Source organism: Phalangium opilio, unplaced genomic scaffold, assembly GCF_054372755.1.
Source record: "Phalangium opilio isolate 3A_F unplaced genomic scaffold, DU_Popi_V2 ptg000081l_1, whole genome shotgun sequence".
Taxonomy (NCBI): Eukaryota; Metazoa; Arthropoda; class Arachnida; order Opiliones; family Phalangiidae; genus Phalangium; species Phalangium opilio.
In genome coordinates, this window is record NW_028324188.1 from 1301934 (window position 1) to 1315273 (window position 13340).

Here is a 13340-nt window from a genome sequence, read left to right on the forward strand (position 1 = left end):
CCTATACCCAAAACCCTAAACAGATAATGTAGAATCTTCTATAACCACCATCATTACATGCTTCTAGTAACATTCACCTTAACAGACATTACAGTAGAATAATACTACAATGGTATGATCTCGAATAACTAATCCAGCCTGTACTACGAAATAATGAAGCAACTTTATTAAAATCGGTCATGCAAGATCGGCCCCAAAGAATGATTATACATTCAGTTGGGGACGAAGCCAGCGAGCGAGAGAGCTCTCTGGTCCCGAACGGAACATAAAACGCTACTTAAACTCGTGGCGCATGTACTTCACGTCAAGACTTTCATAATGACTTTCTTCTAAACTTGTTCCTGTTTTACTATAAAAAAATAAAGAGACCTCCAACCCCAATGGATTTTTATACTTCAACATTAGTAGTAGCTCGACAAATTTTTGGTCACCTTTAAATTCAGTGGTGTTTGCAGGAGGAAAGGAATGGGTTAGTTACCATTGAGATACGCGGCATACCCTTAATGGTATACCCCTTGGGTTTTGATATCAATTAGTATACGAAAATATGCGCAAAAGAAAGTAGAATCGGATATTGCATGTGTTCAAAATTCGGGATTTATTCATAAAGGAACTTAATTGTATATTTAATGTGGTCATTTTTCTTTGGGAGTGTGCATGGCCCTATTGAGGTTGGACACTTTTCTATTTCTTCCAGACGTTTAAACGTTGTTATAGGTTAGTTTTTCATAGTATTAATATTTTATTGAAGTATTCGACCCCTCGTATCTCGTTCGTGGGTGTTGGAATAAGCGCGTGCTACGTTGTTTCCCTCGTAACGCCTTCCAAGTGTGTCATATTTGCTCCCACCAACTTTCGATTTCTTCCCATTTTATTCGCTTTATCCCGGTTAACGTTTACAAAGCCTTAATTTTAATCCTGACCGTTCTACCTTTAATTCCCTTTTCCCCTTAATAAACCTTCATTAACGATTAGAACGCGAACTAATTCCACTCCATTCTGAAGTAGCGCGCGCTCACGAGCTTGGAAAGAAGCACGTGGAAAAGAAAAGGCGGGAAAGAAAGCGCGCGCGAGATATATATTCTCGAGCTACTTTTGGCGGGAGAGTTAGGCTTAGCTACTAAAGGATTCATTTCAGTGTTGAGAAGGTTTTCCCGCCTTTTGGTTGTCATGACGACGCCGAAACAAGCAAAGTAATTGGTTAAGTTTACTCTAGAAGAGAGATCGACGGGGGTGCAGTGTGGAAATTGGTAGAACTACTTCTGAAGGGACTAACTTCCGGTTTGGCAGGCCGGGCCAGGCACTAAGTTCTTATTATATGGCGCTAAGGGATCTAGGGTGGCGGGTGGGAGGGGGGAGGCGGAAAATTCTGTTGTTTAACTTTAGGGTTTCTAGAAAACAAGGAGTTGTTTTAAGTTTGTTTTGGACTTAAATAGAGAGCGTATATATAGAAAGGGAAGGGTTTGTCTGTCAATTTTAACTTAAAATTATATATGGGGGGTTTGAACTGAACTGTAATCGAATCACTTTTGTTTTGGAAGAAAAATTCCCAAGTTTTATTAATTTAATAAGATAAATACAAAGGGAAACTAAATTTTAAATAACTTTTACTAAAGTTTCTAAGAGTCAAATTTGAATTTTCTAGTTTTAGTTTTACCCAAACAAACCCCCTCCCCCCAACCTATCCAATTAATTAAGAATAAGTACCCTTTGTGAGATATTTGGAAATATATAAAATGCAAATGAAAAGATATGTCAGTGTATATATATATGTATGCATAGAGATACCTCCAATCTCCCCTAGCTATAGTTTTTCTCCCAACATCCTTAAGGCCCATTCAGACAGCTTGTGATGAAGTGACAGCCTAGGTAGGTCATAGATTCGAGGTAAAGCGACGTACGCCTGGTGCATGAGGCGCTTCTGTCAAGGGCCTAATTAGTAATGCAGACTAAATAGGAGAGCTAGATGGAAGAAGTCCTAGCTGCAAAATTAATTAACCACCACCGAGTGTAGTTAGGACTTCAATTGACTCGCTTCCGTCGTTCTCCTTCTCGAACTAGTTATCTCGTGAACTGTAAGTCTCTCGAAGTATGGGAATACGAAGTATGGGTATTGTCTTACTTATGGAAGGAAGATATCACTTATAAACTTATGGGGGAACGTATGATATGTAGTCTGAATGGGCATTTAGGAGATAGGTTCCATGGGTTTTCTCCTGGTTTCCCTCCATGATAGAGCTGGTTTTGGCCCTAGTCAGTAGTCGCGCGGGCAAAACAAGTTAATCTGGCTTCAATTTAAGGGGGCTTAAGAGAGAGTAGGAAAAGAAGACGGGTGGGGGGGGGGCTGGAGCCCCACCGAAGATATATCGCCCCTATACTTTACTTTCGTATCCCTACAAAAGTTACCCCTGGCAGCGAGTTGCGCACCTGAGCTCCCCCTGATGCAATGCAACTGTTATAGGTAGATGGACCTATCGTAGAAGGATTTATTTCGTCTATACCAGCTAACCCTTAGTGCTGCTATAATAGTTAGTAGAGAGTTTAAGAAAGTAAACTAGAAACGTCTAACGTCTAGAAGAATGTTGTATTACGTTTGAATTGTAATTGTTAAGCCTAATTTGAAAAAAAAAATAGAAAAATAAATGAAGGCACGTGGAGTTTTCTCGCGCCAATAAATTTGAAATTAGCAAAGCACGTGCGATTTTCTCGCGCCAAAAATTTTGAAATTTAGCAAACGCACGTGAAATTTTCTCGTGCCAACAAACTTGAGATTAGCAAAGGGCAACCTAATATATCTATTTTAATACTAATTTCAAAAGTTATATGTAATGTAACTCCGGTACAACCAAACCCTGTGCAATGATAAGCCTAAGTGAATGTCCCCTCGGTATAGACGTAGACGTAGACGTTCAGGTTGACGTCTACCTATCAATATCTTAAACTCACTCGTGTTTATTAATTTTACTAAAATTATTAAGTGAAACAACTCGTAATATACCAATAAACTAAATAAAAGAAAAAGTAATTATATATATTTGTAAGGGAATTGAACTGAACTGAACCGATTTCACTCTTGTCTATTATTATTTAAATAGAATCTTGTAACGTATCTCCATTTCAGTCTGTCAAGACGGGGAGAAAACGCGATATTCGTAAAAGGAAAAATATATATGAGAAGCAATTTCACGAGGATCTTTCTTGAGGTTGCCTCAATTTTTAAAATAAAAATAGTCCATGTGGCATTTTATTCTCTCTCTCCTCTCTCATATATTTTATCCCTAATATTATATGCCAACTTTAAAGTACACCAAAGCTCTAGCTATAACCCGGAGCCATAAAAGAGCACCCCTTTATAATATAAAAATACAATAACCCCGCCTTTAACAACGGTACAATCTCAGTATGAAATAAACTTAAATAAAAATGGTTTCATTCAAAATACCTTTTCATATTCTTTCCCTTAAACAAAATATATATATATATGCTTTTTTATCATTCTTAGAAGGGATTGCTTTAGTATGGAAATAAACTTGATATTAGGGTATTTTCAAGATTGGAATTTTTTGAATCTGCGGTGTATAATATGGCATGGAATGCAATGCTTTTTATTTAGTTTTTTTGTTGGTTGGGTCACGGTTATAATAGATGTTTTTTTGGCTCTTTTTTCTATATAAGATTTGGTTGGGGCCCCAAGGGAATGGACCCCCCACCTTCCCCCCTCCCACAGACACAAAATCTTACTCTTATTTATTTTAAATTTAGAGTTAAATGTATTTTTTCCTTATATTAGTAGTTGCGTTTAACTTAAGGTTTATATAGTTTTAAATACTTGAAAAGTTTGTCATGACGTCAAAACTGTGTCGTTTTTATAGCAGTATATTATTTTTATTATTATTTATTTTAATTCTGCATGAGGCAATCAAAACCACGATCACGTGATTGTCACTAACGTCACTTCCACTTTCCGCTTGTATATTTGCATTTGATACAATTCATTCATTTTGAAATTATTTCAAACCCTACCTCTTATCTCTATGGAGTAACAGAATTTTTCTGTAGGTTTAATTATTTGGTATAAGTTTGAAAAATGTCCAAAAATAGAAAAAAAGAGTACCTTTATCATAAGTTTATAAGTGATATATTACGTGAAAAGTATGACACTACCTATACTATTCGTAATGCTACCTCCTAGAGACTTCCAGCTCGATATAACTAGTTCGAGAAGGAGAACGACGGAAGCGAGTCAATTGAAGTACTTACTACACTCGGTGGTGGTTAATTAATTTTGTATCAGGACTTAAGTTCCATCTAGCTCTCCTATTTAGTCTGCATTACTAATTAGGCCTTTGACAGCAGCGCCTCATGCACCACCAGGCGTACGTCGCTTTACCCTGAATCTATGACCTACCTAGGCTATCTCTTCAAAATTACAAGCTCCAGTTTCTAAGTTACCAGACTTTACAAAATTATGGATGGCCAACATATCACTTATTAACTTATGCTTTTATCAGTTAGACTAGTTTTTAGGGATAACTTTTTCCCAGCAAGTTCCTTCATTATTACAACAAGAAGTAGAAAAAGAATAAAAAAATTTAATTTCCGTTTCAGTTGAAAAATTCAGATAATTTTACCTTCTCTCGCTTGTCGCTTCTTATCTCCACCCACATCCCTCCCCTCCCCCTCCTACGTGTTCTTTATCTCTGTCATTTTGTCAACCTTACTAGCTAGCTCGACTCTAAATTTAACTTTTAAAGAATATAAAGAAATTTATCCTAAACCGAATGAAGTTCTCTCTCTCTCTCTCTCTCTCTCTCTCTCTCTCTCTCTCTCTCTCTCTCTCTCTCTCTCTCTCTCTCTCTCTCTTTCAAGCTTTTCCAAAAACACACTTCCGTTATAGATTACAAACCTTTGCTAATATTAGGGAACTAGACATACATACAGGGTGTTTATGATAAGTCTGGGATATAAATTAAGGGAGACTGTGTTCTTTGGGAAATCGATTTTGAGTCGAAAATGTTCTCTCTCCATTTTGTCACAAGGGGCCTGTTTTCGAGTTATGATTTGATAAGGGTTTTAGGGATGACCCCTTAATTAAATTTTTAATCATTGTCTTAATCAGTTCCTCCAATCATAATTCGAAAACAGGGACCCGGATGGAAAAATGTCATAGAAAATTTTCTACTCAAAATAGTCCAAAGAACATCTCCCTATGCCACCAACCAAAACTGTTTGCACAAATTACACTAAATTTTGTTTATTTCCAAAATATTTCTGAATATATCTACTTTTTTAGCCACATCGTAGTATACGAGAGGCTCTTAGTTTGACCCGAGCCGTAGTAGTTGTAGTAGTAGTAGCAGTTGTAGTCGCCGGGGTTGTCGCTTTTTTTTATTAATTTCTCCTCCAGTTTGATAATGTTTAATAACTCCTTGTTTCATATGACAATACGTTAATACTATCAACGAAGTCATTTAACGAGTTAATTAATTTATTTAATTCCAAATTAAACAAAAATTAATCGGAAAAATTCTTTATTTTTTGTTTATTCTAATTCATTATTAGAGACACGTGCGTTACTTGAAAAAAAAAAAAAAAACGAGGCGCGAAATTAAGCCGCGCGCGCGCGCGCCAAACATTTCCCGCCCAAAGATTACATTGTACATCCTCGCGTTGATGTGGCGCGTGCACGAAAGGTATTAACATTACTATAGTGTTGTGTGCATAGGTATAAGCGCCCTGGGTGCGCACGCGAAAATTTTCTCGCGCGAAGGATAATTTTCTGTATTGATTTTTGGCGGGAAAGGGGTTTTGGGCCGGGTGACCCTAACCAACCCCAAGGAACGGGCGCGCGCGTTGCGCTGAACGCTTTGATTACCACTATAGCGAAGGATTAGTTCAGGAAGGGACCTTACCCCTGTCCCTGGGATTGCTCTAGCGCAATTAACAAGACCAAAGACCCCCCCCCCCGCTATAGAAGCGTGATGAGAGATTTTAAATGAACAGATTTTTGTTCCCTTCCCAAACTTTGGGAAGGGGTTTTTTTATCCTACACTACACGTGACCTTTGCAGCGCCCCCCTCTTTGACACGGTTTAATATCATTGACAATGGTGCCAATTTAGCGAGAATGTTTTTCAATTAAAAATGATGTAATTGTAATTATCATTTTTCATCTCACCCGCCTATTACAATTTGATTTAAAAAAAAAACCAAAACCTTTTTTTTATATAAAAGAATAATTTAAGTGTAATAATTTTAATTGCTACTCTGAAATATTATTTTGATTTAATTTTAATTAATATTTAAATGTCTAACTCGTTTCAGGTTGAACTGAAAAATGATTGATCTGTTGTTTCACAAATAAAACTTCCAGTGGAAAACAAACGCAATTTTACTGAAATTTAAAACACGTAAGTTGAATTTTATTAATTATTAAAAAAATCTCGCTAATTAAATCGGAATTTTCTAATTAATATATTAAATATTAACCATTAATTATTTATTTGTTAATTTAATTTCGATAACGTTTTAAAATAATTATAAATTTACTAAGAGAGACTTGAAGTTACCAATGCAATATCAAAAATATTAGGAAATAATTAATGTTTATTAGAATTTTTTTTTTACTTTTTGATTCTGTTGACGTAAAGCGAAGGCCCCCTCTTATGAAATATGATTACCGTCTTCTCCGTGTAATTAGTTTTAGTGGGAGTCAGGGTAATTAGCGCGAAAAAATAATTACGCATTTTTTTAATGAGTTTCTGTAGTCGTAAGGGAATTTTCTCCTTTTCCTTCAACTTTGACCTTAGTGAGTTGGAATTGCTAACTGTTGTAATACAGTAAATAGTAATTTATTGTTTTATCACCTAAAACTTTAATAAATGTACTTCTGAAGGCACCTTTATAATGCCAAAAATATGGTTGTTTTTTTTTGGGGAGGGGATCTTATGTGATTTTCACTTCATGTCTGTGTAGCACAAGAAAAATCCCTTTTAATATTCTTGGATTTTAACACCTACGGCGCTCTGACTTGGCAAACCATAAGTCATTCTTGCACCCCCCCTCTCTTTTTGCAGCAACATTGCCTTTAATATAAAAACTGCCCTAGCTTTGTACAAAAGTAATTCTGAAATGGGTACACTTGGTACTCATAGCGAGAGAGAGAAGTATTATGGAATTTCGCCTAGGAGGGTTTCGTAAATTTTTTTGTTGTAGTTCAGTTTCCCTTTAAATTGTGGGATGAGTGTTGGTTTTGGATTCCATCGTCGATAGAATCGTTTCTGGCGGTTTTTTACGCCACGTTGATTTTATATTAGAGAGTGCGACCCTTCTCCGTGACCCCTACTACTCACACACTTCAGAATCTCGCTATCTAGAAAAAGAAGTCAATTTTCTACCATCTTGAAATATTTATACACGTTACGAGGCTTAGCGATTCCTTGTAATTCCTCCGTTTTTCTGGCAGTTTTCAGTCAGCTACATTTTTTTCCCTGGGTTTTGAGCTGCTACACTTTTTTCCCTGGGTTTTGAGCTGCTACATTTTTTTCCCTGGGTTTTGAGCTGCTATTTTTTCCCTAGGTTTTGAGCTGCTACACATTTTTTCCCTAGGTTTTGAGCTGCTACACATTTTTTCCCTAGGTTTTGAGCTGCTACACATTTTTTCCCTAGGTTTTGAGCTGCACATTATGTTTCCCCTAGGTTTTGAGCTGCACATTATGTTTCCCCTAGGCTTTTAGCTGCACATTATGTTTCCCCTAGGCTTTGAGCTGCACATTGCTTCTTAGGTTTCGAGCTATGCATTGTTTCTTAGGTTGTGAGCTAAACATTTTTTCTGCCTCTCTCAGTTTGAGCTATATTCCCAGTCCAAATTCCCCGGTTTCACTTTGAGCTACATACACTAGTGTATTCCTCCTCACACTCAGTTCGAAAAGGAACAAAGTTGCGGAAATACAATGTAACTGAGCTTATATAGACATTGAAAAGAAATAAAAATGGGAGTAAATGAACATTGCTTTCTGGGAATTGAAAGTGCTGACCCTTTGCGGGGGGATGAAGAAAGGGGTTTATGGTTTGGGGGGAATGGGGGGAGAGGGGGGTTAGTCCCCTGACCGTTCTCCGCTCTGGTCGATTTCCCATTAGAACAATTTCGCTGCTCAATACTAATGTTTCAAATAGAACCGAACGCCATATTTTTTTCTCTTCCTTTTTCTTATAGCTTAGTTCATTGCTTTTCTTCAAGAGAGAGGGGTCGGACATTAATCGTGATTAAATTCCGATGTAGTGCTGGTGTACCAAGGTCAAACAAAATTAATTTCAAAGAAATGTTTATTTATTTATTTAATAAGGTTCGAGGGATACCTAGGGTCATGAAGCCACCAGGGCTTGGGTACGTCGATACAAAAATGTATAATGACGGGGTATGAACTCTCAGTGGGCTATTAAAGTATTAAGATTAGCTTTCAAAGGGTTATCAACCCGGGGGGTTGTAATTGCATTCCCCCAAAAGCCCAGCTCACTGAAATCATAATTTATGCTTGGGTCCTATTTAGAATTAGTAGCCCACTTTAAAACCCAATTAAATTTTCTAACCCTAGATGAAATATTTAGGTTAATATCCGACCCCTCGGTTATTATTTCTTTTCTTTTATAAAGTCCGTCCACTTTGCCTTGGCAAACCCAACCCCGAATAAAGTGGAAGCTATCTTAACATACATTCATCAAGGCGTGTATCCCCTCCCCGCCTTTCTCCGTATTCATTTGACCTAAGTGGACGATGTCCATCTTATAGGTCCGTATAGATTCCAAGACAAACAACAATTGACCAGTAGCACCCCACTATATCAGATTGATTACTTTAGAAAACTTTTAGTTCAATAGCAGAAAGGGAGAGGGGAAGGTCAACGGGGGTGCCTACCCCCCTAAAATGGCTTTACCTTCTATATAAGGATACCAAAATGGGTATAGGGGGGGGGCGACTGATTGAAGTACAAAGAACTCTTAACGAGATATCTCAACCTACGGAGAATGTAACAGACCCAAGCTTCCTTGCTTTTTATGTCGAAGAATTATTGTATGTACCAATCTTAACTTAAAAGTTAAGGTTTCAATAACTGCACTAAATCAAGTTATACTTGCCTTTAGATATAGTGTACGCTTAAGGGGGCGTTAGAGAAATAAATTTCCTCCCCCCTGTTTCTTAACTTTAACTACGCATGCGCTTTTCAGAGTTGCTAGTAGCACTAAGGGCTTAGCAACGCAAAAATGGAATTTATGTATTTAAACCATTTAGTGACCCTTTTCTTGACCGTAAAGAGAAGATAACCGGTACTTACCTTGATATTATGCGGATATGCGGCGTATTTTGAAGACTTACCTTTGACAGTGATGAAAATTATATTTAATATTAGAGTGGATATCCCCTCGTTTTTTTAAATTTCCTCTCCTCTGACGTCATATATTTGTTTGTTTTAAGATTACTGTAAACAGTCCCGTAATAATCACTCACCAATAATTTCAAAGATCTAATAGTTCCTGAATTAAGGCAATTTTTTTAATTTTTATTTTCATCTATTTATTTATTTAATTTTTTAAGAAATAGTTATATATTCCCTTTAATATATATACCAAATTTTGAAACTTCAGTTCTGAGAAAACCGCATTGTATACTTTGATAGTAACTGAAACATTTTAATAACTGCGAATTTCTTTATATATATATTTCTTCTGTCTCTAATTAGAGTCAATCAATTTAGTAATTAATTATGTTTTGTTTTTCTATCGTATCACGTATTTATTTATGCAAGACGACGCAATATAGCCATTAATTATGATAATTGGGTCTCGAGTGTCGCAATTATTATATTAGTTACTTGCGTGAACCCTCCAAATGGCGCCGGTTAGACCAGCTCATAAATAAATAAATAAATAATTTGTAGGAAAGAAATCAGTAAATTTTAGAAAAACATTATTATGAATAAATATACATAGTCTTTGAGCTGAGCAAATATGTATGCTTTTAAATTATATTTCAAAGTATAGGGAATTTGATTTTAATTTAGAAAATTAATTCCTTAATTGGGTGATACTTGCAATTGCAATTGGGGTTGTTTAAGAGTGTTTTAGCAGCGTTGCACTTGTTCACATAAATATATGCAGTTAAAAATAGTTATCTGTTTATTAAGAGTTGATTTGTTTAAATTATAACGCAATTATCTTCCATTAACAAATATTCCCAATTAACATTGACAACTTTAACTTCAATTGTTTGCCCTAACAAATATAAATAATTAGTTGGAATCAAATGAATTAAATTAAATACAGAGTTTAAAAGTTAGTTAAGGAAAATTATTTATTTATTTATTTATTTATTTCAAATTAAAGCGAGCAACCCTATTTTTAGACCATTATAGGTCAACTAGCTGACCCTTCTAAGGTTAGTATATAAAATACCAGCATCTTTATTGAATACCTTCAGGCCGAAGAAAACGGAATAGACGTTGTACTTCCTTTATTTTTGCCATCAGCTGACAATTGATAAATGATTTGTTTCGAAGCGAGTTAGGCGTTAGTCCTAGGAAAGCATTTATCAGGAAAGGAAAATAATGACCGAGGCTTAGGGCCCAAATAAATTAAAACAAAACCTGAGGCTAGCTAGCTCTAGGAAGTAGGAATAGAAAGAACGATGTTCGATCGGCTAAAGAAAACCGGGCTAGCTGGAAAGGAAAGCAACAACACAAACTAGACCTTATATCAATAGTAAATTAAGGCTAAACGATTTGATTGGCTCTCCTCTATTAAGGAGAACTTAGACTTTCCTTATTGGCTAATTTTTTATTTAGAGAGTCTTCCACGAGACTTTTTGCGCCAAAATAGCTAGCGCGTGCCGCACGTGTTTAATTATTAATTTGCGCAAATAAACCATGAATATTGAAAGCTAATCTAACTATAACCATAGCCTATCTCAAACGAAACCAAACCTAAACTTGCCTAACTATAACCATAGATTAGCTCTAACCAAACCAAACCTAAACTTACCTTACTATAACCATAGCCTATCTCAAACGAAACCAAACCTAAACTTGCCTAGCTATAACCATAGATTAGCTCTAACCAAACCAAACCTAACTATAACCTTAGCCTAACTCTAACCAAACCAAACCTAACTATAACCTTAGTCTAACTCTAACCAAACCAAACCTAACTATAACCTTAGCCTAACTCTAACCAAACCAAACCTAACTATAACCTTAGCCTAACTCTAACCAAACCAAACCTAACTATAACCTTAGCCTAGCTCTCACTATAACCTTAGCCTAGCTCTAACTAATCCAAACCTAATCTTACCTAACTATAACCATAATCTAGCTCTAACTAAACCAAACCTAAACTTACGTAACTATAAACTTAGCCTAGCTCTAACCAAACCAAACCTAAACTTACGTAACAATAAACTTAGCCTAGATCTAACCAAACCAAACCTAACCTAACGAAAATTATATCAAAGCATAAACCCAATTATATCCAGGTTTATGGAGATAAAGTTAGTAATATATTCTTTGGTTTATTGTGGGTATTCATGATTTGAGGTCACGAGGTTAGAGAGAAAAGCCTTGTGACATAGAACCTACCAACTTAGGGATACGTTGTTTACCTCGCTAGATTGGTTTGGGTTTTCGGGGTTTTGGTCGTGTTGCAACGCTTGCTAGAGTCGCGATCGATATGTTGGCCTTGTCTAAAGGATAATCAACTTGCCACCGTTTCGGACATCAATTATAAAACCAAGACCTTTCACCACGAGGCGCTTCCTTCCCCTAACAGTAGACGAGCCTAGATCTATGGAGTAATTTATATATTACTCGTGTAGACTTATATCTAAAATATATATTTACTTTTGAATGGTGACATTTTAATCAAATTTAAATTGAAATATTGGTCATGGTTTTTGGTTCAAAGTTTTCTTGTTATTTATTTAAACTAGCTGGGTAAATAAGGTAAACAGTACCTGGAGTACGCTACCGAGGGGGGAGTCAATCGTGTACTCGCTGTAGACCCCTACTCTTAAAAGTGATATATTTGACAGTGATTAAACCCTTGTAAATTACGTTTTAATTGGACAAAATCAAATTAAAATAATAAAATTAACGAAAAGGATTAATGTCGAGTTTTCAATTTCAGCTAAATTAGTAATTTATCCCTCGAATTTTATTTTTTAATCAATTCTTAAAATTATCCCATAAATTTTAATATAAAAAAAAATAAAGTTCTCGCGATGTTAAATCTGAACTCGACTGCAGTAAGAACCCCATTAATGTTTGGGTAGGGCATTCGCCCCACTTTTCCTCTTCCACCATAAATAACCCCAAACCAATAAGCCTGACACCGTATATTCTTCAGGGTTGCCAATAATTTGTGACTTAACCAGCTCCGGTTTAAATCCGAATGACCTTTTCAGTATCTGTTGTTGTAGGCCTAAATAGCTGTTGGTTGAATTACACACGTCACAAATAACTGTCAACACTTATCCTATACACACTTATGTATTGACTGTGACGTCACACACCACACCACACCACATCAGAACAGATGCTAGTTATGATTGGCCCAAAACGAAACGAATGAAGTATGTCCAAGGCTCCCTAGATAAAATAAACACACGTGAGGTGATACACCAAAATGTTTATGTTCATTGTGCTACTGCTTAAAGAATAGCGCCTTTAAATTGATGATTTGTAACGCCATCTAGGGATGAGATGACCCTTACCTGTCACCCCTTACCAGGGCAGCCTGCACCAACCGTTAATATTATCTAGTGAGCCTTGGTATGTGGCATGTGCTTTAAAATAAACGCACCTTTATCGTCTTACCTTAAATTCGGGACATATCATACTTATTGCCTGTATATTACTTATGCTGAAGGCGATACCAAAAAAGAGCTATAACGGATTTCCTGACTAACCCCTGTTTACCCGTCGTCCTTTCCTGCACAAAGCAAAGGAAAAAAATCTCGAAAGGAATTGTTGTAAAGTACAGAGCGAGAATTTTAGGAAATAATTGCTTCCATGCAGGCCCGCTCTCCAGTCTCCACACAGTTGCTCCTGAGTTTCCTTTTTCCTAGGTTGTTGGGGGGGGGGGGCGAAGGGGCTAATGCCGCAGGGGTGTATGGGGGGATATTCCCCCTCCCCCTCATAAAAGGGTCCACAAACTGTCACCAGCAAGATGGATGACTTAGTTACACCCAGTATACTTTTTTTTTGTGCCAATCCCCGAAGGAAAATGCAATGGGACATGTATTCCTATGTATATATATATAGTAGAGTAGAAAGTTGTTGGTTCAGTTTAAAC

General features: G+C 36.4%; 1 protein-coding gene across 5 annotated transcripts in view; it reads left to right on the plus strand.

Moving 5' to 3' along the window:
- Positions 1–13340, plus strand: part of LOC149653854 (plexin-B-like) — a 145252-nt gene that overhangs the window by 55525 nt on the left and 76387 nt on the right. For all 5 annotated transcript variants that reach the window (XM_089846788.1, XM_089846789.1, XM_089846791.1 and 2 more), the window contains one exon: positions 6324–6409. The gene's annotated coding sequence lies outside the window, so the exon portion shown is untranslated. The remainder of the gene's footprint in view (positions 1–6323; positions 6410–13340) is intronic.